The sequence below is a fragment of the Dasypus novemcinctus genome, chromosome 3, assembly GCF_030445035.2.
Source record: "Dasypus novemcinctus isolate mDasNov1 chromosome 3, mDasNov1.1.hap2, whole genome shotgun sequence".
NCBI lineage: Eukaryota > Metazoa > Chordata > Mammalia > Cingulata > Dasypodidae > Dasypus > Dasypus novemcinctus.
In genome coordinates, this window is record NC_080675.1 from 126,119,897 (window position 1) to 126,147,681 (window position 27,785).

Below are 27,785 nucleotides of genomic sequence, written 5' to 3' on the forward strand. Positions count from 1 at the left end.
CACATGCTGGACCAGAAGGGGCTGCTGTGCATCATGTACTTGGGAGGCTTCAGTTTCTTTACTTATATTCCAAGTAAACCTTTAATTCTACAAAATGACTTAGATTGCTGACTTTAAAAACCATCAACTTCTGGGCTTTAGGGAGCTTGAGGATATTGGGAGCATCTAGTCTAGTCTAGTGGCTGCCAAACTCTAAACCACTTAGAGGGTGCCTGTCCAAGATGGATTTCTATTAGTGCAGGATAAATGAGAAAAATAAAGGACCATAGTGAGATTTCTTAATCAAGCTATTTTTATTCAATTTAAAGGCCTTTCCTTTATTCCAAGATTATATTTTTCCTATTTTTATGGTAAAATGAAGGTGATGACAGGTTTTCCTTTTAAATTCTTTGTTTTTTTAAAGATTTATTTTATTAACTTATGTTTCCCCACCCTCTTGTTGTTTACACTTGCTGTGTCTGTTCATTTTCCTTGTAATTAAGGAGGCACAGGAAATTGACCTGGGACCTCCGATATAGGAGGCAGGCACCTGATTGCTTGAGCCATCTCTGCTCCCTGCTTTGCTGTGCCACTCATCTTTTTCTTCTTGTGTCTCTCGCTGTGTCATCTTGTTGTGTCAAGTTGCCGTGTCTGCCCATCATACCAGCTCACTGTCTTCTTTAGGAGGCACTGGGAACCGAAACAGGGACCTCCCATGTGGTAGACGGAAACCCAATCACTTGAGCCACATCTGCTTCCTTCTTTTAAGTTCTTAATTGGTAAAATAAAAAGTTGGAAACCCTTCATCTCTCCCTAAATTTAATCTCTCTATATTAATATGTATATTATTATAATATGTTATTATGTATGTAATAAATATATATTTAATACTGATCCGTTGAAATAAAAAAATTGGAAACTACTTGTTTAGTAGATATTTTTCTGGACACAGCAATTTCAGTCATTTGGGGGGTTCTTTTTCCTAGGTTATCAGCCTTGGCCAGTCAGTATTTTTTTCTCTGAGTGAAGTAAAGATTTTATCTTTACCTTTATATCAACCAGTTTGTATGTGGAAGAGCTTTGGTTTCCTTTGCCTGTAGGGGCTAAGAACTCATTCTCTCTTTCTGTCTATCACCTCTCTGTTTTTAGAGGACCAGGCAGAGGTAGGGAAAACTGGCAGTTTAAAGTTAGGCCACAGGATCTGGCTTAGGACAGTTTAGGATTTTGACTAACCGCAATAAATTAATTTCCTTACTTTCAACCATGGTGATATCTAATCAAATTTATTTTTATACATTGATGCAGTATTTTTAGTAAAGTGATTGAATAAATGACTATGACACAAGGAAGCAGGGTTTAAGGTCTCTATTACAGTTTGTAAAGCACCAGTAGTTAACAATGCTAAGTTAATAAATATTCTTATTACTATATTAGGTCATATATGTCAAGAGTTAAGTTATATTTCCTTTTAAATTATGTATTTTTAGTTTTAATAAAGGACTTATTAAGAACTGCGTGGGTCCCAGTCAGGAAGGCCCATTCTCTGTTGACGTTACACATCTGAATAATAAAGTTGAGCTGGGGAGCTGGATTCCATAATCACCCACTGTTGTTAAAATAAAACCTAATGGCATGCACTTCTACAAGGTTCACAGCGGTCCTTCTCTGTGACGTACAGGGACAATCAGGAGCATTTTGGTCTTCATTTATTGGGGCCGCATAATCTAATTATCTCTCGTTAGTCCAGAGCTGATTATTTCATTTATCTTTGTAAATGTGACAACAAAAGGCTCACTTTAATTAAGCAGATCAGCAATTAGCTCTTGTTTTATAGGAGTTTTAAACATCCCTGTACTAATAGCAGGCAGCACGATTATAGTCAGAAGCCCAGGGAAGAATGGTGGCGGAGGACAGGGTGATTTAGAGCCCCATTTAAGTGAAAGCTGTGTAGGCAAAGTGGCTTTCCAACGACAAAGGTCTGGAAAGAGCTGGCCAAAGCAGGGACAGACTTGTGAGGGACAGGTCAAGCCCTTCTCACCTCCATTACACCAGAGATAGTGGCTTCACTCTTTTTTCCCCATTCATTGTAATAGTAATTATCATTTATTGACCAACTACTATACCCGAGGCTTTGTGATTAGTACTTTAGCTATATTTATATATTTTTTTCAACCTCTTAATTACCGTTTGAAGAGGGTATTTTTATCCCCATTTGACAGATGAGTCAGCTGAGGTTTAGAGAAGTCACTGGTGCAAGTTCACATAGCTAAGGATTAGAACCCTTATCTGATTTTGCCAATTCACAAATTCATTTATTCTCCTCCATCCTCCTCCTTGCTCCCTCCCACCTTCTTTTTTCCTGCTCCCTTCTACTCTTACCCTCTCTTCTTTCACTCATTTCCTTGCCCTATGCCAGGCACTGTACACTGGACTGGAGCTATCAAGATAAGCTAGAGGTGGCAAGTTCCCTTGAGAAACTTGCAATGTAATAGAGACAGCCACGTTAACTAACAATTGCAGTCCTGAGATAAGGCTAGGACCAGGCTAGATAGTAAGAGCACAGACTAGCATGACTGGCACATGTGAGTACTACATAAATATTTATTAGATTGAATTGGCCTAACCCCTTTCATTATTGCATGTTAAGGGTTTGTCCTCCTTTTCCTAATGAAGATCTACTTCTGACTGCCCAGGACTCTTCTGATTACCCATATTTATTACACTATAATGCTTAATGTAAATGGGACTTACATTTACAGATGTTCTGTCATATGCTCACTTGCAGTTGCACTTAGTTTTTCACGAATAGTTGGAGGAAAAGTGAGGTAAATACGGATTTTTTTCAGAAGAAGGGAGAAAGAAATGGAAAGTTGAAAGGATGCATGGATGGATGGAGAGAGAGGTCCGCTTGGAAAGGAGGAGGGAAAGGGTGAGATGGGGTGGGTGGGGAGTGGGGACCTGCCTTCCTTGAAGACAGGCTGGTGACCTACAAGGCAGGGGAACAAACCAGTTAGGATCAGAGCAGCGTCTCAGCTGGGTGATTGAGCAGAAGGGCTCTGGTAGCTTGCAAGGTCCTTACAGGGCCTAACTACATCTCCTTGGAGATTCAGGCAGTGTCACTTCCTCTAACCCATACCTGTCATCAATAATCATCCAATCCTAAGATTACTGGAACTTCAGAAAATATTTTTAACTAGTGTGTATTTTTAATTCTAATTTTGTACCAAGCATTATGAAAAACACTTTACATGGATGAGGTAATTTAAGTGTTACAGCTATATTGTGAAGTAGATATCACTGTCCTCATTAAACAGATGAGAAAATAGAGGTGCATACAAGTAAATACATTTACCTGGTTTACACAATAGTGGAGCCTAAACTTGAAACTATGATCTTAACCACTACCTAACAACTGCCATTTTCTTTGAAAATTCTGATCAACCAAGGGCACACAGAGATTAATTGGGATGGGGATATATAGGCTTTTGCTTGCCTCAGTTCACCTGTAACGCTATGCAGCATGTGAGAATGAGCTCTCTGTCAACAGATGAGCCAAAGGTGCTTAAATTCTGAAATTGAAACTTGAAAGAAGAAGAAATCCTACATATAAACATCATCACCTTTCAAGTTCTTGAACAATATTTCTTATTCTGTTTTTGAAAAGAGAAAATAGCTTTCCATTGAATAATATGTCTCCCTAAAGTGCAAAAATAGACGATGGTAAAAAAAAGACATATAGTTCAGATGACTTTGCCAATGGAAAACATTTTCCATTTTTACGTGGTAATCCTGAGGTTGATCCAATGTCCTTGTTTATATCAAAACATAAAGACATAGTCGGTAGAGACTATGGATGGGAGTAGACATATATGTATGTACGTTAAGAACCAAATGTCTTCCAGATTAGGAGACCAAACAAACAGGGTTTGCCTGTTACCTAACTGAGGAGAGTGATAATTGTAGGGGGTGAATGTGTCGGGTGTAGGGTGGATTATCAAGTTGGAAGTAAAAATACTTACTCTGTACCATGAAGTAGATGTTTCAATTTATTCCTCCCAACAACCATGTGAAACTATTCACAGATTTTAGATGAGAGTCAAAGTGGTGAAGTAACTTGCATGAGGCCAATGGCTTCAAAATGGAGGGGGGAGGTTCAGTACGTGGGTCTTCTTCTAGAGTTCCTGGATTTCCCACCTTACGGTGCTGCTGGATGGCTCTGTCTATGCTTGTGGCCTGACCTCTGGGGACTTGGAACTGATGCTTTAAAAAATATGCGGGGGCAAGCAGACGTGGCCCAATGGATAGGGTGTCCATCTACCACACAGGAGGTCTGCACTTCAAACCGCGGGCTTCCTTGACCCGTGTGGAACTGGCCCATGTGCAGTGCTGATGTGCGCAGGGAGTGCCGTGCCACGCAGGGGTGTCCCCCTCGTAGGGGAGCTCCAGGTGCAAGGAGTGCACCCTGTAAGGAGAGCCACCCAGCGCAAGAGAAAGTGCAGCCTGCCCGAGAATGGCGCCGCACACACAGAGAGCTGACACAGCAAGATGACGCAACAAAAAGAAACACAGATTCCCACAGAAGAACACACAGCGAATGGACACAGAGAGCAGACAACTGGGGGGAGAGGGTGGGGTTGCGGGGAAGGGGAGAGAAATAAATTAAAAATAAATCTTAAAAAAAAAAAACAAAAAAACATATGCAGACATTTCCCATTCACTTCTGCTCAGTTGGTTACTTCTGTCCAGATTAGTTTTTCAGCTTAATTCATTTTGGCCTTGGGGCTTTTATAAAACCACTTATTCTCCTTATCTTGCTTAAGAAATTGTATTCCATTTGATATTTTCTGACCTTACTCTTGGGTGGAGGAATAATAGAGTATTCCACGCAGGGATGAATTGTGATGTCGTAGGTGAGCTTGTGGGAGCTCATAAATCAGCACTGATCCCCAGGAGCACGGAGGGCCTCCTGGCCCCAGGCAGTGCTCTCTAGACCTCTTTATGCTAATAAAACAGAGATTTCTCTCTGAAGGGCTCCACCTTTGCAAATGACACTCATAATCAGCTTGGAGCAGTGTTGCCGGATAGGTTGTTTACCTGTTGGTAATTGGTAATTTAACTTGTGTAAAAGGGCTAGTGGGCTATCTTCTACTTTTGGAGAATGAAGAAATAGAATTCTGTCCAAGTGAAATACGTTTGTCTGTGGAAGGCCCTGGAGAGAGCGAAGGACAGGGAGTATGTTTCCCATAGTTTTCCAAGGACAAACCTTCCTGAAAATACAGGTGTATGAAGATGTATAGTTCTCGTCTAGAATTCTGTGAGTTACTAAGTTTCTGTGAAGGGCCTTTATTTATTTATTTGACCATCTTGGTAAGTAGAAAATGGAGCAATTTATCAAAATGGCAAAGAATAGATTATCTTGATTCCTTGATCTAGTAATAATGACATGGAGCAATGAATATTAGCCAAAGACCAGCAGGATCATTTAAAACCAGTTTATTTTAGTCTGTAAAGGTTCAATGTGGATATTTTGTTGTATGGCCTGGGGGAAGGGGAAGAAAAATGCTTCTTTTAAAAAAAAAAGTGATCACAAATGGGGTGATTTTGTTTGGCATGTTATCAAAGAACCGTGGCATCATTAAAATATCAAAATATGCGTACTATGTCAATGTAATGAAAGAGCACAGGACACAAGACTGTCTGTGTTCTTTGGAGAGATTTATGTAAAGTGAGTTTTTCTATCCATGAATCCTGGAGGACAATATGCAAAAACAGTTGGGTGAATGTGAGTTTGTAATTCTAAGACAAGGTGCAAGGAGTCATGCTTATCAGATTCATTTGCGCCAGTGGTATTCAGGGTACAGGCTAATTTGTTTTACTACAAGTAAAAGCAATCATATTTTTGTAGTCAGACAATCTTGATTTTAATTCATTCTAATAATAGTATTCCTATAGGCCACTGTAAGCAAAGAATCCTAGAAGAGTTCAATGCTTTGGAAGTTTAGAAAAGGGAGACTTTCCTTGTCCTCGGCCTCATCTAATGTTTTCAAGGAAGGAATGGAATTCACACTTGGTCCTGATGAGATTGAGTTCTTGTCAGGTGGTGATGGAACTGAAGATATTTCCAATGCAGGAAGAATACAAGTGAAAGTTCATGGTAGGCAACTGCCTGGTATGAAAATATTTAGAGATGATAAAGTGCTCACTTTGGCTGAAGTCTGGGCAGGGAAAGGAAAAGGGAGAGGGAAGGGTTTTTAAAAAGTAAATCGAGGGCAGATTGTGGATGGCCTTAAATGTCTCACTAAGTACTGTAAACCCCCCCGGCTTTGCAGTTTCTCTATTTAGTAAAGATCTGAACCATATCTCAACATGCAAATTGCTGAATATCCTCATCACTTAGCAAACCAGATTCTTCCAGTGCATAAACTCTGCCCTGGCATTAAGCAAAGTACTCTTGGAAATTGTATTATCTCATTCCGTTCACTTTTCTCAGCACATCTGAGAACTGAAACAGCACATGCTGTATGGATGGTGCATGATCTAGTGGTTAGAAAAGGAACTGGAACATGAGTAATTTTAACTGAACTAACAGTAATATTTTGGGCAAGTCACTTACCCTGATGCTGATCTTGCTTTCTCCAGTGGAGAATAGTACTTTTCCATTCCACTAGGTGCAACATGACTTTCCCTTAGTTTTGCAGTTAAGCCATCTATTGGGAATCTATCTTCATCAGTCCAGATACCATTCATTGTTCGAATGTTCAAATTCCCCCACCTTCCCAAATCTTGCTTTTACCCATTCCTTCATTGTCTTCTCTTGCATTCTGCTTTTTGCACAGTAAATTCTGTCTCACATTTCGTTCCATGTTTCATATGTAGTAGGTTTTTTTTTTTTTTTTTTTGGACCCAGGTAGGCTGGAAGCATCCTGAGTTTAGCAATCATCTGATAGATGTCGTATGTATTCTGGGCATACAAAGGCTATTTTACTAGCTTTCGTAATTTTTAATTTTCTTTTTATATCTTAGGTGCCCAGAATAGAGCTGATCATGTTAGAGTTCCTGACTATGCATTGGCTTATGCAAGGCTCTTCTTAATATTCTTTTATGATATATTTTCCTATATCATTTATCTCCAACCCTAAATGCCACATCATTACATAGACTTGAATTTTAACATTTGCCATTCTAACCCACCTTTCATGTTTGTTTACGTATAGTGTTATATTTAGTATGCCTATATGTGTGTATATATGCATTACAATTTACATAATTGCATTGAGCTACACATTTCATTCTATTTCTTGTTTTTATGTTTATGCTTTAGAGACCATTCATGTTGCTATATGCAACTCTAACTCATTTCTTCTGCAGAGTATTCTATCCTCGTCTATATATATTTACCTTCTCCATTCTTTAGTGATGTGCACTAAGTTGAGATGAACATCTTCTAGTGTAGCACTGCCATTATAATGTTAATTGGCAATTCCAAGTGTTTTATGGCTTTACTAATTCCATTTTTCTGGTTTCTCTGAGTTTTTTCAGTTTCAATTTTTTGTGTAGACTTTTAAGTAAATTAATCTCTTTTATTTTCAATATAGTTATTTTCAATCCTTCAAGTTTTCTACATAAATATCATAGCTCTGAATTCTGCTGCCAACTCATACATTTTCTTTTCTAGCAAATATGTGTTCATACCAAAGTTCAAACCAGTTCTTTGCTTTCTTCATGTTTCTGATAGTGTTCCTAATCTTTCTGAGATTATTTATAATATATATTAGTTTTGCATCCTCTAATGCAAGTTATTCCATCCTTTGGTTGTCTCATTTTCATATTTCTCATGCTTTTCAGATTCTTGTAAAGTTTCCATTTTAGCTCATGTCTATTCTCTCAGCTAAATTGATTGAGAATCACTCCCTGGAAGGAGTCCACAAACCTAGACCTTAGCCCAGGCTCCTATGGGCTAGTTTATGGGGAGGAGAGATGGTTTCAGGGTGGAGAGCCTTGGGTGTTCCAGTTGGGGTTTAGGCAAACCGAGTTTTCGTTCCAGGCAGTGCTCTTGCCTGCCAGAAGAACACTATGGAGGAATGAGGTGGAAAAGGGACGAAGGAAGCTCCTGGGCTCCTCTGGATGACACAAGTACTTTCATCCGCAAAGGCACCGAGAGAGTGAGCAGTGAGGTCCGGGTTTGGGCAACGTAACAGTGAGTGCAGCCATGCTCACGCTGGGTGTGGCTTTTGTTTGCACATTTTCAGTAAGTGCTTTTTTGCCTACCTTTTTGCCTGCCTAAAACTCTTCTTTTTATGTCCCGGATTTGCCCAATGCAAAATAATGAGATTGGAGCACAGTAGAGTAAAAAAAAAAAGAACTAGGAGTCGGAAGATCTGGGTTCTAGTTCTTTATCTGCCACGGGCAAGCCACTTTGTATCTCTAGAGAAACATTTCTACGACAATTATTCCTGTAAGATGCTGCACACACAGGGTCTGTGGTCTCTATATATTCCTTCTTACTCTTTACCCCAAGATTCACAGTGCCTGTCAGCACTGATAAGCCCTACAGGAAAGATACCTGTTGAACTTGCTTACTCTAGATTTCCCAAGTATTCTTGACCTTGGAATTCTGTAACTGAGCGAAGCTTATTAAATCCTAGGCAACTACTGTCTGGGAATAAACTTTAGGAAGCACTACTCTACAAAGTTAAAGAAAGTAAAATTGTCTCATCTATGAGTAACTATGTATTGCTCCTAGTGGTTAATCTGGGTCACCTTCTCTGTGCCTATCCAATGTTCCTTTCTCTTGCCATGTCCTTGCTCTTTCCAATGTTCTGGTTCTTTAGGTAGCAATTGTACCCCCTGCAGGAATGCATTTACAATGGGGGGGGGGGGGGAGAGGGGTCTGAGTACCAGAAAATTTTCAAGACCCAAAAGAGCAATTTGCTAATGGTGGAGTTTCAGGCACTATGATAAGTGCTTGACTAATGTTTTCTTGATCCATGGGGCTTTTTCTTTGTTCCTCCAATAATGTCATCTCCTCATAAGTCCAGTCCTACTGTTCCCCAAGCAAAGGGGCAGGGAGCTAGCAACCTCCAGTTATGGATCCTTTCTTTGAACCATTTAATAGATGTAAAGCTCAACTATACAAGAGGAAGAGTTGTTATTCCCTCGCCTAGATAATGATTTCTTTATCCAAAATGTCCCCTTTGTATCTTCATGACAATAAAATGGGGAAAATGGATTTTTTAAAAAAGTAATTACACAATTGAACATGTGATAAATCCACTTAATAGGCAAGAATTATCTCCTTTGTCTGCCTTCACAGCCCAAATTCGCAAGGTAATTCACAACTCATTCATTGAAATTCAGCTTTATCTTTAACATGGACTTGAAATGAAACAAACTTAAACAACCTACATGCCTTTTCTGTGAAAGATGGCCATGGGACCTTGTAAGAGATCAGATACTCTGCTTACCTAGCCAGGTGCCACAACAACAGGAAGTGAGATCCACCCTCCCTAGGTATGAAATCTCTGGTCCTTGGCAGAACGGTGAAGATCTGGGATCCAATGCTCCTGGCTCCTGTCAGGACAGGGAGATGCAGAGTGTCTGGGTAGACAGCCCCTTGGATCTGATGTCTGGGTGAATCACTAAGCTCTTCCTCATCAGTCCATCAAACTTCCACCCAAAACCAACGTCTTTACATATTGGTTGTTGGCATCCACTTGTTTCTTGGCAAACATAAATTTTCACTGTTATCCTGATTATGATGGAGAAAAAACTATATTACTCGAAATTATCAGGAAACTACATAGCACAGGGAAAGTAGATGTTGGAGTCAGAAGGAAATGAATGTACTTCTAAGGGAAGAATACAAATTTTTGACTGAAATTACAGTGTACAGTAGCAATAAAGATCACCAATTTGCTGCTCTGTTAATGTGACTCGATCTTCATACAATGAATGCACGTTTACTTTAACATGGTCACAGTAAGTGGCACAGTGATTAAGAGGGTGGACTTCAAAGTAAACTAAAACAGAGTTGGGGATTAATCCTCATTCTGTCTGCTGCAGGTTGGGTTCTCCTGGAAACAAGACTCTGAAAAAGAGGGGCTTCTGGGAGGGGTACCACATTTTCCTGTTGGGAAAATTTGCAAACAACTAAACTCTGAACTTTGTTGTGCTGGGGTAAAATGGGGATAATAACATCCATTATGCTAGGTCTGTTGTAAGAATGTACTGAATTCTTGTTCATTAATGGATTAATGTATAAAGCACTTAGCACAGAGTCTGTCACATAGTAGGCACTGAAGAAATGGCAACGGTGGTAGTTTAAAACTGTTATGTTTCTGAGTATTAGATAATGGAAGTAGGCCCTTGTTTTCTGTTTTGGTCTCAATTTAATTGTTCTTTTGTCATTGTAGCTATGTTTTCATATTGTTATTTTAAATCCTTTAAGGCAGAGTATACGTCAGTCAATATAAAATATTCTTACTAATAGAGTTACAATAGAAAAAATATTTAATATGCTGTATTAATTCTCAATAATTCCTCTCATTCCCTGTCCCTCCTCCCATCCAAGCAACAGCCTGAGCATTCCTGGCTTACTGCTTCAGGGAAAGGATGGTGCAGCTGAATAAAAGCCAAATTCTTGGTTTTTGAGTTTCAAAGGCTGAGGTCCTGGCATAAATAATACATTCAGGAGACTAAGTGATCAGTCAGTGTCCATTTGTCTCAGCCAAGAGGAAGTGAAGGTTCTCCAGGGGAGGAGAGGGAGAAGACAGAGTGGAGTTCAGATGTTGGTGGACCCCTGGGAAGGATTGTATCCTGCTATTCCCCTCATGACTTGGCTGGGGGAGGGAAGGCTAAGTCTGGGGATCTAAGAGTGGGTTTTTACAGTGCCTTCCTTCTTGGGCATATCTCAGGAGACAGTGAGACTTGTAGAGTCCCCTGGGGCTAGAATGGGGCTAGAGGTATTGAGTGGACAATTCAATAGGTTCCTATGGCATAAACTGAGGCACATGCAAAAGGGGACATTTCTTCACATTCCTTTTTTTTCTCTATATATTTTTGAAATGTTACATTAAAAAAATATGAGGTCCCCATATACCCGCCACTCCCCTCACCCCACTCCTTTAACTCACATCATTAGCTACACCCCTGAAAAGCCTACATAACCGACATAACAACAGACTTAGGGCCACGGTTGATTGGTTCGTGCCCAGGATGGTGTGGTGATAGCAGAAGAGAAATGACCACCTGCAATGTGTGGGCCTGTGGTTTTGAGACAACCTCAAGAGGTCCTGTGCTCTCCAGTGTGGTTGGGTTGCAGCAGAATGGTTTATATATGGTGAGATGTGACCTAGAAAACTAATGGACCCAGACAGGGCTTGTGACTAGGACAAAGCAAACAGAGCAGCATCTGTATGTCCTATATCTGGAAGCTGGGCCAGTGGATGACAATTGGGGGTCAGATGTGTGATCATCCCTTCCATGGGGATGAAGGAGACTGGATATGCTGATTTGACTGGCCTACCCTGAATGGACTAATAATAAGCTCCACCATTAACACCATTGTGGCTCTTGTTAGAATTTAACTTTAGTTATAGAAAAATATAGAAAGTCATGTTTCCTTTCTTAGACACGAAATTTATGACCTCAAACCAATGAAGACAATAATATGATAGTATTTTCACCTGTGAAGCCCAATTTTCTGTTTTTAGCCCTTTGCCTATGTTACTTCGTCTGAGCGTCACAACAGTTTTCTGGAGGGCATATATTATTATCTTCATTTTTAGAGATGGAAAATTGAGGAGTAGAGATAGTAAGTGATTTGCTCAAAGTCACATGGGATAGAAAAAATATAAACCCTATTAAATAGAAGATCTGAGATTAAAATTATTTTTCCTACTTTCAAGTTTAGAGATCTTTAAAAATAATATTCACTAACATTTATTGAACATCTACTGCACATTAGACATTGTTTTCAGTACTTTGAGTAGGATAATTTTATTTAATCCTCACAACAATGCGATGGTATAAGGATTATATTATCTCCATTGTATAGATGAGAAAATTAAGGCATAAGACTTATTCAACATTAAACACATTCTAAGAGTAGACTCAGGCTTTGAATTCAAGCACCCTGACTCCATCATCTACCTTCTTAACCACCTTTTTCAGTAGCAGGCATTTTTGGCTCCCCACTTCTGCCGTTCTAATGGGTATTTTGTTCAGGTATCCACGCTACACTAGTTTCCAGGAATGGATCTAAGCCAAACATGATACCCTCATTCTCCTTCCCAGTGATTCATTTAGAACCCGGTTCATGCATGACTTTCCTCTGGCAACTCTTAACAATGTGAAGATGGGCATCTGTCCTCAAATAGCCCAATTAGAGCAGCAGAAAACATTTATTTTCAGGCATGGGGGAAGATTGCTCCTTTTTTCTTGTATGTGAACAATAAAGCAGGTTGCTGATGGTAGCCATCTTGTGGCCATGAGTGGATAAGTCTTCACAGAGAAGAAACAAGAGCGTATAGAATTGCTGTATGGAGGCTCCCCTTCACCTGTCTTGCCTACTATATGGAATAATAAATGCCCTCCTCACCATTTACACCAGTTTTAGCAGGACTTTCAGTTACTTGTAGCTATACTGCCTCTACTACATTTCTACTACTTTATCACATAGTTTAAAGAGATAGATGCCTGTGTAGAAATGAGATTCAATTCTCTTCCATAGATAGGGTAATCTAGTTGCTGTTATATTGGCCTGGGATATTATAGCAATATTCTCTTAATAACAGAATCCATGAAGGAGAGAATATTTACAGTAAAGAATTAGTCTACTACCAAGGCCTATTTTAAGTTTCTAAGTCCATAACTACATATTCAGATGTGGCTTTGCCCCTTTGATCCACCATTGCAACAGTCCTCAATCTTTTGCTATATTGATTATATAGGCTTTTCAGGGGTGTAGCCATTGGTTTGAGTTAAAGGAATGTGAAGAAATGTCCTCTTCTGCAGGTGCCTCATTTTATGTAGTAGGAACCTATTGAATTCTCCACTCAATACCTCTTTCTCTAGGAATATCCTTCCTGCCCATCTGCATATTTTCAGGAGATGCTACCCTTCCATGCAATAGTATTCCTCTGCCTGGCCACTGTTGAAACGTTCACTGTTAGTTTCTTCCTTAGGAATTTGGGACTCACATTGAGTGGAAGAGAGAGAGAGAGAGGAAGAGAGAAAGAGGAAGAGAGAGAAAGAAAGAGAGATAGAGGGAGGGAGGGAGGGGGAGAGAGAGAAAGAGAGGAAACCCACATGCAGAACTCATGTTTTCTACTGTGAGGACTGGAGAGGCAGAGGAAGCCCAGTGCGGGAGACAGAGCATAAGAACCAGACCTTCAGAAGGGGCACAAATAAGAAATACAGATGCTTGATGAATCTTACATTTTTTAAAATTTTGAAGTATTTTTATATTTATACAAGAATTGTAAAAATAGTATACCCATATACCCTTCACCCAGCTTCCCCTAACCATGAACATGGTTTATTTATTAAAAACTAAGAAATCAACATTGGCATTAATTAAACTACAGATTTTATTTGGATTTCACCAGTTTATCTACTAAGGCCATTTTTGTTCCAGGGTCCACTACAGGACACCATGTTGTATTTTATCGTCCTGTTTCCTTAGTCTACTCCAAACCGTGAATGACAGCTTTTGTTTTCTTCTTGTCTTTCATGGTCCTGATGCTTTTGAAGAGTACTTGTCAGGTGTTTTGTAGAATGCCCTGCAGTGGGGGTTTGTCTGATGTTTTTTGCCATGAATCCACTGGGAGTGTGAATTTTGGGGAAGAATGCCCCTGAGGTGAAGTGCCCTTCTCAGCACCAACATGAATCAACACTGGTGAAAATAACTTTGATCACTTGGTTAAGGCAGTATCTGCCAGGTTTCTCCAGTTAATTACTGATTTTCTCTTTCCATACTGTATTTGTTAAAGGCAAGTCACTAAGTCCAGTTCACAGTCAAGGGGAGAGGAATTAAACTTTACCTCCTAAAGCAGAGGTTCTTAACCAGGGATCCATGGACACTCCACTGATAGATTTCAGGGGATCCATGAGTTTGAATTGAAAATTTTAAAAAACCATTATTCTTGTGGGGACATGTTGGTGTGGGTGTGATATATTTATTAAATAATACACTGTATAGTGTGGACTTAGTAAGGGGTTCATGGTTTTCACCTGACTGGCAAAGGGTCTGTAGAACAAAAAAGGCTAAGAATCCCTGTACTAGAGTCAGGAGTATCAAAAAGTTTGCAGATGTATTGTAATGCTACCACACTAATTAATTCTATTTTAGGTAAGATATTTTGAAGCTATGGATATATCCTCTCCTGAGTGCTTCAGTGCCCTGAGTTTTCAATCATTGCCAAGCCAGACTGCTTTCTTCCATGTGCTAGGTATTTTCCATTTTCTCCTCCAGATCCATTCTTCTCCACTCTTCTTTCTGCCCCAGAAACCTTTTCTGTACAAACAGGGTTGTGTGCTTTAACTTCTGTTTGGGGAAACCCTGGCAGGAGAGTTGAGAGCGAGAGGAGTGGTCTCAGGGAATTTTCCCCCTGACTGGCTCCATGACACATCACCTCAGGCTCTTTGTGTCCCTGGGATTTGGAAGTCTCTTCCCCTTTCTAGTTCTGCTAACCTTCTCTCCACTGTCCTTCTGCCCTCTGGGCTGCTGCTAAACCAGGATCTTGCCTTCTCCCTTGAAGCTCCCTTAGCCCACCTACACCTTCATTATTAGTCCCTTTGTAAATACACCCTCTTAAATTGGGTGTGCCATCTGTGTCCTGTTTGGACCCTGACTGATACATTGACCTTGGCTTCTAAGAGACACGCCTCCATTACTCTTTTAATCAGTTAACCCGCATTTTTTTTTTTTTTGCTTAAGTTATTTTAAATCAGGTTTTAATTTCTTGCAACCAAAAGCGGGTTATCTCAGAGATTTTAGTATTAAATTCTATGTAACTATAACAATAATAAAAGCGAATGAGCTTATGAAAAATGACACTTCCGTTTATTAAGGGTTTTTTACATGTATGTGCCCATCTAAGACTTGCAGTTTGGGAGGTATCAAGCAGGGATTTTTATGTGTACTTCATAGATGAAGAAACTGAAAGCACAAAGAGGTTAAATGATTCATTCAAGATCACAGAATTACTATCTGTTTGAGCAGAGACTGGACCCAGGTCATCTGATGAGAATCCTATGCTCTTCTCAAAGCTTCCTCACGCCTCCTGCTCTCATGTACATATTCTCTACAGCTGTGCACAAGTCAATCCCTGTCTATAAGCCATAGACCTGATGATCCCATTCCCATCGCTCCAAGAAGTGATGGAATAGAATCCCAAGGCCTAAGTGGTTCAGAGAAAGGAAGCTTTATATTTTATCATTATAAAGTAATACCAGACAGTTGTCCTAATATGTACACGAGTATTACCCAAATTACATCATGAAAAAAACTATTTCCTCGAAATATCCCTAGCATGAAAGGTCTCCCTAAAGAGTCACAATAGATACTGGCATCTTAAAGCCTCTGAGAAAACCTGCAGTTACTCAGCTTATTTCATTATGTTTCGCACAATTCTTCCCAAACTTCTTTTCAATGGTACCCTTTTGTTGGGTGGACACTTTAGGAAGTGCTAGTATAGAATAAGAGTATTAAATAGAAATGGAAATTGTATATAAGAACATCGTTCAAGTTAGATTTCCTTTCCAAGTAACTTGGGTTTATAATATTAAAAAAAAAACCTAGCCCAAATCATTAAATGCCTCCCCCCGCCCCTTTCTCAAGAAACAGGGAGTGGTGAGTTATCTAATTGGCTAAATCTAGTGCTCAGATTCATTGGATAAGGGCCAATCCTAGGCTTGATTTTGGTTCTACGTAGATCCATCTTCAACAGAGTAACTCCCAAGCTGCAGAACGATTTAGAAGTAGATTAAGGTTTTTTAAAAAAATCTCATGTCTTGGTGTTTCAGCCCAGTCAAGTTGCCCCTTTTCAGAATGAATTGGTAATAAAATCAGTGCCATCACTCAGTTGCATATCCTTCAAAAAGCCAAGGAAAAAACAAACATGAGAGTTTCTATGAAAGAAATTCCAGTGTCATGTTTTTTAGTTACAGCAAGCCAAGGAATTGTACCATGTTAAAAAAAAATCACCAAAGGAAATATGGACTCAGTGAACCCGTGGAAGACTTCTTAACTCCAAATTTCAAAGACAATACTACAAATAGCTTACAAAATTCGGTTTAGAGATGAAATGAGTCTTTCATAGGATTGGATGGTGGAATTGGAACATGGCGTGTGAGGGAAGTTCTTGGGTTCCTGGGCTGCCCTCTGAGGCGTGGTTGCTGTTCCACGTGCTACGCTCAGGTGCTGCCAGCAGTCTAACTGAACGTGGTGGCCTTGTTGGTGTAACTTCCACTCAGAGGATTTTAAAATGCATTCAAAAGTTTTCCTCAAAAACTTAAAAAAAAAAGATTTTTTTTCTTAATCAGCGGATCTCAACTAGGAGCAAGTTTGCTCCCAAGGGGAGATTTGGTAACATCTGCGGACTTTTCTGTTTGTCACAACCTGTGGGTGGAGAGGTTTGGAGGCCAGGAATGCTGTTAAACATCCTGCAGTACAAACAATTATCCCGTCCCAAATATCAGAGTGCTGAGGTACATGCCTGTTATAAACAGCGCGTTGTTTAAATGGCTGTTAAGAGAAGGGCTCTTAAAATGTGTACTAGGCCTGAGAACTCGTTTGTTAATTAACACAAATGTATTTTGATTTGTAATGCGTGAAGACATAGGACTTGGAATTTTATATGTCTCAAGCTGTTCTGGAAATTGAAACTTATAAAGAAGGAGCATAAGTATCACTCAGTGGCCAGTTCTTCAGATCTGTAACATTTCCCCACAGAAGAATGTAACATAAAAGTAGATTTAACACGTGAAGTGCTCATTATGTTGGCCATCACTACTGACTAAATAAAGCAAAGGGATGTCCTCTGTGTGTGGAAACTAATCATTTTAGTCTCCGTTTCCCCCATCAAGTTAATGTCTAGTAACAGTTCTGAGGGACCCATGTGCAAGCAGGTGAACATGTGCTCACGCACACGCACAGCGTCGCCCCCAACAGTGCCGTTCATGCCGTGCCTGAATTGTTTGCAAAGTATGAGAAGCAATTACAGAAGACATTCTGGTTCTCAAACTGACTGTACCAGAGGTCTGGCTCAGAGGCATTCTGAGTTATTTATGGCTGGAGCAAACAGAACACTTTACCATGCAGATAAACTTCTTGTTCTTTTATATGAGGCTGCAAAATAAACACCTTAACAGTTCATGATTCCCAGAGTATATTAGTTAATCGGTCCAATATCATTTTAACTCTCCTCGTAGCTCACTGAATCGGAGCCTGTGAGCATATAAAACGTGTCTTTAGCTACCATGTAATTTATTCCAATGACTCTTCGGTTAATGACTGATTTTCTGATTTTTTGAAACAATGCCAGCCCAGGGCCTTGTGGTGGACGCACAGCGCCCGAGATCTCTTGTTGTGCTTTGGGGCTCGGGGAGAGAGGGAGGGAGAAGGCCCTGCTGTACGAGGTCTGGCTCAGTCATTTTTAAAATCAATACTTGCTCTCCAAGCCTTGGATAATTTAGAGAACATAATTCAGAATTCTCCCTTTCAGCATGTATCCTCCATCAAAGGGGTGTTTTCATCCAGAGTCAGCACAATGCTTGTGTGACCCAGGAATGCACAGATAAGGTTAAAAAGAAAAGAAAAAGTGTATAATCTCTCTCTTTCTGTCCGCCTTCCCTCAGGGATCTCCTTGCTTCTTTTTGACCCGGTGTTTTTATGCTTGTGTACCTCATTGTGAATATCCCTATTTGCAACAGTGAACTATAATTATGGTGTTTCATACATTACTTTATATTTAAGGCTTTTTGGGAGTGTTTCCATTATAAACCCTTAGCCTACGGGATGCACGCTTCAGATAATTTATTCCCAGCAGGTCAGATACAGAACACAAAAATTTGAGTCTGAGGGCTGTTAAATCCTGCTTTTTACCTCATTTCAGAAAGTGTCATCAAGAGTAGCATTTTGTTGCAGCAATAAATATTTGTATTTCTGTGCACAGAAACAACATGCTTCATTTGCTTGGAAACCAGCAAGACACCTATTATTTAATCCTTCAGACTATATTCACTAGGTTACTCTAAAAAAGGAGTCCCAGTGGAAAACATCTTGGTCATTTAAGTACAAAGAGCTTGAGATTTTATAGCAATTTTCCAATACTAATTACATTTCATACTATCTATCATATGCATGGCTTGCAAAACCTTATTGATTTTAATGGATACTAGTGCATTGGGAAAAGGCTATTTTATGACGTGCTATGTTATAGGACCTCTATGAAATATCTAGATCTTAAAATGTGGGCACAGATATACTCTCAATTATCCACAAGTGGATTATCCACTTGGTCTATTACCCACAACATATTTTAAATTAAAGCTGCTGTCATTAGGAGACTCGATAGCTTTAGGCCAATTTCCATGATCAGTTTTCTGTGCTGCTGAATGCAAACTCATTTTGATAACCTTTGTCAATGTGATTAGTAGGGATATACTATTGGGATTGTTGTCAAAAATGTAAACATAAAAGACCAGTGGATTATGCCTTTTTTGGATTATCCTTATCACAGATTCCTTCCTTTAGCAAGAAAAATCAAGAGGCCAATTATTTTATATGGGCTCATAGACACATTGTAAATATAAAGTATTCCAAGAAATAAGCATTGCCTTGCACTATCTGTAAATGATTGGTAAAATGCTCTGGGCTGAAATGCCACTTGCTTTGTGAAACCTTCCTGCATTTTGATCTTCAGAATTGTTGTTCACCTCTTCCTTGGAGATAGCTTTGATTAGTGAAATGAGTGCATGGGCTTTAGAATCAGAAACACCAGAATTTGAATTCTGATTCTACAACTTATTAACTAAGTGATCTGGAAAATTTTTTTAACCTTGCTGAAACTAACTTTCCTTTTATTGAAAAATGGCCATAATAACATCTACTAAAATAGTCTAAGTAAAGTTAATAGTCCAGTGTTCAACAAATAACATGCACTCAATATATGTTTGTTTCTTTATGTTCCCTTCCCATAGCTATTTTTCATTAGCGTCTGAGTTCCTTGAAGGCAGGGGCCATATTTAATTCAGTTGTGGGTCCCACTGACCCTCAGTATTTAGCAAATTACCTTATACATGGGCTTTAATATTTGCTCAAAGTATGGATTAAAATAGTCTTTTTTGGTTTTATATCTGTTAATAAATTTAAAAGTTTTTTTCTTTTCCAAAATTAAAAAAAAATATTTTGCTATTCATTTCATAGGAAATAGAATTATAAGGCACTTCAGTAATTTCATATGTAAAAATCAGCAGTCATAAGGTTTTGCTTAAGTAAACAAAAGCTACTCTTAAAAATATTAACATTATATAGCTATATTATGTGTATATTGTATGTACATATGAAGATTAAATACCAACTAACATTAACAGCAGAAAAGACTAGCAAGTTAATGAATTGTTTCATTGCTTCCAGAGTTATTCTCAAGTCTACATGTTGAAGTAAGAGTTTTTGTCATAGTTAAAATAAATTTTATTGAAACTTATGAATTTTTGGAAATTTAAATTGGGAACTCAAAGATAACAAAGCTTCCTTAGATTTACAGTTTTAACAAAAGTAGAAGTCCTTAGTTTGTAAAACACAATCAGCAATGGGAAGTTAGAGATTTATTTTAATTGTGTTTTCTAGCCATGAACATCAGCTTTCTCCTTTCATATGTGTCCAATAAAGTAAGTGCCATATTCTTTCCTTAGATATTTAGTTTCTGCCTTCTCTGCCCACAGTACTTTGTGGTTCCTTTGGCAGATATCAAATGTAGTGTTGAAACCAAGCTAGTATAATTATGCAAACATCTCTTGGTGTTGGACTTGGGTGACTGGCAAAATAATAGCAATATCACTCTTTTGAATGTATTGTTTTGTTTAATTTTTGGACTACATACTAATTTTATTTAAAAACTATAATTATGAAAGTAATATGTGCTTATAAAATATTACAGTAATAAATAATCTAGAAAGTTCATCACTCATTTAATCATACTTGTATTTAGGGCTCTTTGATGCTAAAAATAAAATGGACTGAGAATTCTGGAACATAGATTGGGTTTTGAATCTGTAACAATATTGTGCCAACATCTCTAGGAGCATCTTGAGAAAGCAGCACTCAGATTTTCATCTGATTCCAACATCTGTGCATTTAAAAAACAAAACCAACAACAAAGAGAAAGATATTTGGGTTTTCCCTACTAGAATGTTTCTCATGTACCTTGCTAGTCTGGATAATCTAATCCAAGATGTTCCTCTTTATTTCAGTAATGAGACTCCTAATATGTGAAACCTGTGTTACATTCATTCTCACCAACACAGTACTAATGAAAGAACAAATAACTGGAGACTTTATTTGTCTGACTCTAACAGCTTAAATACATAAGTGCATAACAACAATATGTGAATAACATCAAAATAAGTATGTTCAAGTGCAGCGGGTTGAGTGGGTTTTGTGGGGTCAGCGTCGTGAATGGAGGTTAATTTCTGTTCAGTCAGGTGAGGTACAAATGCATCAACTTTGCTGGAAAATGGTTCCAATTGTGGCTGAATGGTCTAGTTTCCTGTGGGATACAAGCAGCCTATTATTTCATGTTTTAAAAGGCTTGTTCAGGTTTGACCATTTGGATGGGAATCAATACCACAGAGAATGGGGATGAAAATCAGAGATCACATCAAGCTCAACATTGAAGTCAGGGCCATGTGTCTATAATTTCTCTCCTAATCCAGGGCACAAAACCCTTTTTGGGCTGGCAGCACCAGGAGCTGGACTGTCCAGGTCATTATTGCAGGCCTCCCTCCATTCCTGATAAGATGATTCTGGCTGGGAAGCAGAGCCGTCAGGCATTCAGCTCCCAACTTTTCCCAAGCTGAGACGGAAGGCAAAGCCAAGAGGATAATGAAGACATCCTCTAACTTGGGCAGTCCACGTGGAAAAGGCAAGGTGCTGTGTGTGTTTTATGTAAATGATTTAGATTGCCTGCAAGATCTTCTCAGATTAGTCGGAACTGTGCTGGATCCTTCGGTGGTGTGGAGTGAATAAGGCCGATTTTCCACCGTGGTTTGTGAAAATGATTTCTCCCTCATATATTTGTAAATTTACTTATACTGAGTAATTTTAGTCTTTGGCACTAAATTACAATTACGTAATTACAATTATGGTACATTCAAATTAGGAATCTTTTCCTCAGATACCTAAGAAAGAGTTCCAAATCACAGACATTGGGTTACTGGGATTTTACTTGGTAAGGTGTATATCTGAACCACCTGGGTCCAAAGATAGGTTTACCTGGTCAAGTTTTCTTTCAACAAAATGAAAGAAGGCCATGACGATTTTGCTAATGTATTCACTACTAAGATGAATATACCTTAGTAACAAATACACTTAAAGGTATGATTTTTTCCATTTACTGAGTTTTGGCAGGTAATTGCTTCATTCTCCACTCTTTACCTAGCTTGGAATCTCACTGACATTTTTTAAAAAATTATTTTTTAAAGATAAATAGATCACATAAAACATTACACTAAAAAACATAAGAGGTTCTCATATACCCCACCCCCCACCCCACTACTGCTCCTCCCACATCAACATTCCCTTTCATCAGTGAGGCACAATCTTTTTTTTCCCCATGGACAAAGTAAATTTATTAATGTTGTAGTAGTGGAAGAACATGTAACACTGATATAAAGATAGTGGTTACCAGAGTTTCTGAGGGGAGAGAGAAGAAGTAATATATGGAACATAGAGCATTGGAATTAAGTATAAACCACAATGTAAACTATAGACCTTTGCTAGTAGCAACACTTCAATATTTATTCATTAGTTGCAGCAAATATACCACATAATTGTAATATGTTATTAATAGGGAAATATGTGGGAAGGGTAGGTGATGGAGTATATGAGAATCCCTTATACTTTCAATATAACTTTTCTGTAATCTAAAACCTCTTTAAAATAAATTTTATTATATTAAAAATAAATAAAAGAATCCAACTTTGGAAAAAGAAAAATCTTCATGTATTGATGTGCTTAAAAATATATTAGGGATAAAATTGAATTACTTTAAAAAAGCAGTAGAGTGTATTTTATTTTTAAAAGATGTAGAAAGAAGAATAAAGCCACATTTATTTATAATGCACATAAAAAATACATTTGAGAATTATTCAGAAATTTTCTACATTTCAGACCAGGCAGAACAGATTACACTGATAAAATTTTACTGGATAATGCCATATTCTTCGTAGTGTCAGATCAAGAATATAAGAAAGATACATTTAGTTAACTATATCTTTCCATTCTTTATATTTCCTACCCTTTTACAAAAGTTCTTATTGAAAGTTTTTAAAAAATCATAATTATTTTTGCCATAAAGATGTGGGTGTCAAAGCCAGCATGTCTGAGTAAATTATTCAACCCATGTTCCAACAATGTCACAATTGTTAATATGTTTGTTTGTATGTAAATGTTAAAATTATATGAAATGTAAAATGGACTCTCTTGTACTGTGCTTTGGACATATGAAATTAATATAAGGATTTGTATTTTTTATTTATTTTTGGTATGAATCTTTATTTATTTATTTTTTTAAAGTATAGTAAACATTATTGTTTTATTTTATTTTATTTTTTTCCAAATTCTACTCAATTTATTCATTTTTTAAAAAAAAAATTACATTAAAAAAAATATGAGGTCCCCGTTCACCCCCATCGCCCGCACCCCACCATTCCCCCCACAGTAACACTCTCCTCCATCATCATGACACATCCATTGCATCTGGTGAGACATCTCTGGGCATCGCTGCACCCCATGGCCTGTGGTCCACACCATAGCCCACACTCTCCCACTTTCCATCCAGTGGGCCATGGGAGGACATACAATGTCCGGCAATTGTCCCTTGAGGCACAATCTTTGCATTTGGTGAATGCATCCTGGAGCACTGCCACACCACATGGACCATAGTTTACATTGCAGTTCACATTCTCCCCCAGTCCATCCAGTGGATTATGGCAGGATATACAGTGTCCTGGCATGTGTTCCTGCAATATCATTTAAGACAACTTCAAGTCCCGAAAATGCCCCATATCATACTTCTTCCTCTCTCTCCTTGCCCTCAGCAATTCCCATGGCCACCGTCTCCATATCAATGATACAATCAATTTCTTCCATTGTTGGAGTCACAACAGTTCTATAGTAGAATACCGGCAAGTCCACTCCAATCCATATTATATTCCTCCGTCTTGTGGACCCTGGGATGGTGATATCCATTCCACCTCTAAATCAAGAAGGGGCTTAGATCCTACATGGCTGGTGGATGTGATTCTCCAGCTTGCAGTTGTAGAGACTCTCAGTTCCCTGGTGTGGTGGTTGGCCATTCTCACCTCCCTGTCAGCTAACCTGGGTAAGTTGAACCAACCGGCAAGGAGGTGTTACAACTCTCCTGAGGCTCAGACCTAGCTGGCACATGGACAGTCCAGAGATTCAAGTCTCCTGAGCATACACCAATCCTAGCACCAACCACAAATTCAGTAAAAGTGACAGAAGAAGCATGTGTAGAGGTCACATCTGAGTCTAATTCCATCACAATCAGGAGCACAAATTCTAAATTAGGAGTCACTTGCAAGGCAATGAGCTGCAGAGCCATCTGTCATGAGTATAGAACCTGTGTGTCTCCATAGCCCTCAGGAGCACAAGTACCTGGGGTTGTATCTATTTTGGCTGTTTCTGGGTTCCTGGTGAGATGCCTGTAAGTGTGACCCTGATGACCTCCCAACTCATTTTTAAGTCTCTTAGCCATGTAAATTAATTTGTCTTTACCATTTCTCCCTTTTATTCAAGGTCTTTTTCCAGTTACATCACCAGCTGATGATGCTAGGAAGGCTCATCCCCAGGAGTCATGTCCCACACTGGGGGGAAGGTAATGCATTTACATGCTGAGTTTGGCTTGGAGAGTGGCCACATTTGAGCAACATGGAGGCTCTCAGGAGTGCCTAATTCTTAGGCACCCATATTTAATGCAGTAAAATCCTCACAACCTGAGTCTAACCCAAGTCTAAGCTGACTCTAATTAAGTCCTGGGCTCCCTAGCTGGAATTTTCTTTCATGAAGTTATGTGGACTTCCACACTTAAGCAGCCATTCATGAGTCAGTCCTCCAGTTGTTCCCCAGGCATATATTGGAATGAGTTTTGATGCAGTGGGGCTCTTTGTCCAAATCCACTAAGGGAGTGCCATCTTTGAGTTGGAGATCTATAGAAAAATGACCTATAGAAAATGAGTTTGTGTTCCTGATCCAGTTTTCATTCTCTGTTACACATGCCTTATGGCTATGGGCAACTACAAAAAAGAAATTCTGCCTATTTGGTTAAAAACTTACCTGAAAATGGAACCAATATAGGAAATATAGCTGAAGGAAGTGACAGGAAGAAAGAGGGACAGGTCATCCCTTCCTAACAATTCTGCTCTTCAGACTTCTAGAGACACTCTTCTGGGGATGTCACTCACCACTGAAGTTTCATTATCAAAGATTTTTAAAAAGAAAGAATTTTAAAAATCAGCCTTCCTTATTCTTGTGATGCGTGTTACTGAGATTCATGTAGTAAAGAGGCAAAACATGAAACACCAAGTTGTATCTTTGTAAGAAATCATCAGTTTTTGAGAAACTCTATGAGAAGCTAAGTAAATAACTGCTAAGTTAAAAAATGGTAATTTTTAAACTTCTAAAACATCTTTTAGGTGGGCATTATATAGAATGAATTGAGGTAAACTGGCTTTTTAAAAAAGTCTAGAGGTATCAAATGTTTCCGCCTACTGCATTTTAACAGTATTTTAATTTCTACTTTTCCCAAAATTCACCTACAATGATGTATTACTTTAAATTATTCTAAATACCTGGACATTTTCATTTTCTTCTCTTGGAGACAGCTTTGCATCTTAGATAGATATCCTCAGTATTTTTCCTTAAATGTATCTGCAATTCTTTTGATATTCAAATAGAAAACATACATAAGCCTCTCTACTTTGAGTTCTAGGAATACATGAAATGAACTTGTGGTTCCCTCCTCCCCCTCAGCCTAAGTGACTTCCGAACCTCATATCTCTTAAACCACCTGCTAATCATAACAATTGCTAATTTGGGTCCTTTTTAGTCACTTCTGGTGACACTGACAATGCCATCTAGTTTGCAGTGGCCATGTGGTCAGTCCCCCACCCATCCTAGCAGGCTGCTGCTGCGGTGCCTTTAGCTGGGGTCTCCATTGTTCTCCCGGCCTCTGCTGACCAGAAGCAATTCCTTCTTCCCTAATCTCGGGGGAAATGCTTCCTTCACAATGGGGGCAGGGCCGTTTGCTTTGTGTGCTAGATAATCTTCCCCAGAATTGGTCACATACACACACACACACAGAAAAAAGACCTCTCTGGATGTGTAAAGCTATATGTATCTATATTTGGGTGCACATACATACACACATGTTCATTTTATTATTAGCAAGTAACAATCACTTTTCAGTCTGGCTTCATATCTAGACAATTGCTTTAAATTTTTTTATGGCCAAGGTATTTCCAAATCACTTAATAATCTCAGTTGATTTCAGTTGTTTGGATTTCTTCTTGCCTTGTTTTTAAACCACGACTCTTTCCTTCTTAAGACATGACAGTGGCTATTTTAAACACGGCAAAGTTCTTCACTGTAAGCCTCTGCAAGCGCCTGCCTCCCCTGCCCGTACCTCAGGAAAACATTTTGGAAATGAATTGGAGAAGGAGGTAGATGCGTGTCTCTGCCCCTGACGAATGATTAGGAAGGAATTGAGGAATTAATCATCGAAACACGGCAGGGCTGCGCTTTACCTGGAAGCATCCCTTGGCTGAATAGCAGATAAAATTTACTGGATTTCCATGTCTGAACCTTTGCAATCTCATACTACTGCACTTTGATGGATTTAAAGCTGGCATTATGTTACAGGGCAAGTCGTAGCAGAAATAAAAGCGGGTCATTTCAACCGGCCATTTTAATCAGAGGACCATGTTACTCTCTTATCATTAAAGCTTACCATGTGCCATAGAAAGGGACGGAACATACTCTTGACTTTAAGGGCAGATTTTAAAAAATGGTTGACTTTACAGGGACGTAAGGAGGAAATAACCCAATTATATATTTAAAAAATATTTCTCTGCCTCAGTAAGCAGGGCGGTTTCCCCAAGCCCCATTTGGAATTGTCTTTCTCCTTTCCCCTAAAATGTTGACATAAATTACAATGAGGACAAACAGACGAGCAAACAATTTTGTTCGTGCTTTCGCTGGTTTTCCTCGGAGCTGGGACACTGCCGGGCACGCCGAGAGCTCCCCCTAGGCCTCGGCACACGACACGGCAGGAGGCAGCTGCGGCGCCGCGCCTGGCCGCGCCAGGCCTCCGCAAAGCCCCTGCGGCAGCCGCGGCGAGGCCTCTCTCTGTCCTCGGCATCCGGGATGGACTCGCAAGCATCTCCATTTGCTGCAGAAGTTTCAGATCGAGGCAGCTCCGGGTGCCTTTCTGGGGGTTCTTATGACGAAAGTGCTGCGGAAAAGGATGTTGAAGGTAAAATTAAACATGCCGCCTCCCAGCGGTTCAGGTTGGTGTTTCTACTAAGGCTTTGGACACATGTCTGTGGTTTGTCCTTGGCGTCCTGATGTTCTGGAATTCCACCGACTCTGTCTTTATCTGGGTGGAAGGGCACCCCTGGATATCTTCCTGGTAGGCAAGGTTGTCTGTGCCCTGTGGAAAGGAGAGATGCCTCCTTAGACGTAGTGTCTAAGGACACCACCTGGGAGGAAGGAAAAGGGCACTGAACAGAGAGACCGAAGGCTCTGATTTTAATCTTGGCTCTGTTACTTAAAGCTGTGTGACTTTAGGCAAATCACTCTACCTCTCTGACTCTCAGGTTGGTTTCTCTATAAAATGAGGAAATGAGGAAAATATCCATGGTTATGCCTAGTTAGAGAGACTATCTTTCTTTGGATTCAATATTGAAGATTTCTGTTATAACTTGTCAATCAAGTCAACTTAACACTTCACAGAATCCTTGAAGATCTGAAGTGGTCAGAAGAACAGTGTGTATTTGTTGGGGGGAGGGGCATGTCTTTTGGGTACAGCCAGCAAAAGGTCAATTCTTCTGCCTCTTTGGTATCTTCACAACCAACATGACATTCCCATTCAATGTTAGTCACTCTTCAAAAGAGGGCCATTTGTTCAAATGCAGCGGCTTTCCCCGACTCTGGCTGGCTCTTTCTGGCCAGCGGTCAGCAGCTGCTTTGATCCGAGTGGTGGTGCTCTCAGCTCCTTCCATCCTGGTCACTGACGGCTAGTGGCCCTTCCTCGACAGGGGTCACCGGTGGGCAGCGTCCCTGGCCTGGCAGCCCCAGGAGTCAACTTTTCTCTGAGGCTGGTTCATCTGCATATGCACCTTCATAAGGCTGGTCCAAAAGAACACAAAGAACAAAAATCTGTGTTTTGTTTGTGAAAGTTGCTCTAGGTGGGCAATTGAAGGAGAGTGGCCTGTGCTCCTGCCTGGGAAGAGATAAAAGGGCACTCACCCAGGAGTGAGGCTGCTGGCCGTGGAAGCTGAGG

At 39.5% G+C, this 27,785-nt stretch overlaps 1 pseudogene; it reads right to left on the reverse strand.

Annotated features, from left to right (window-relative positions):
• Nucleotides 1-26,642, reverse strand: part of LOC131276665 (kelch repeat and BTB domain-containing protein 4-like) — a 169,506-nt pseudogene extending 142,864 nt beyond the window's left edge.
• Nucleotides 26,643-27,785: the final 1,143 nt, after the last annotated feature.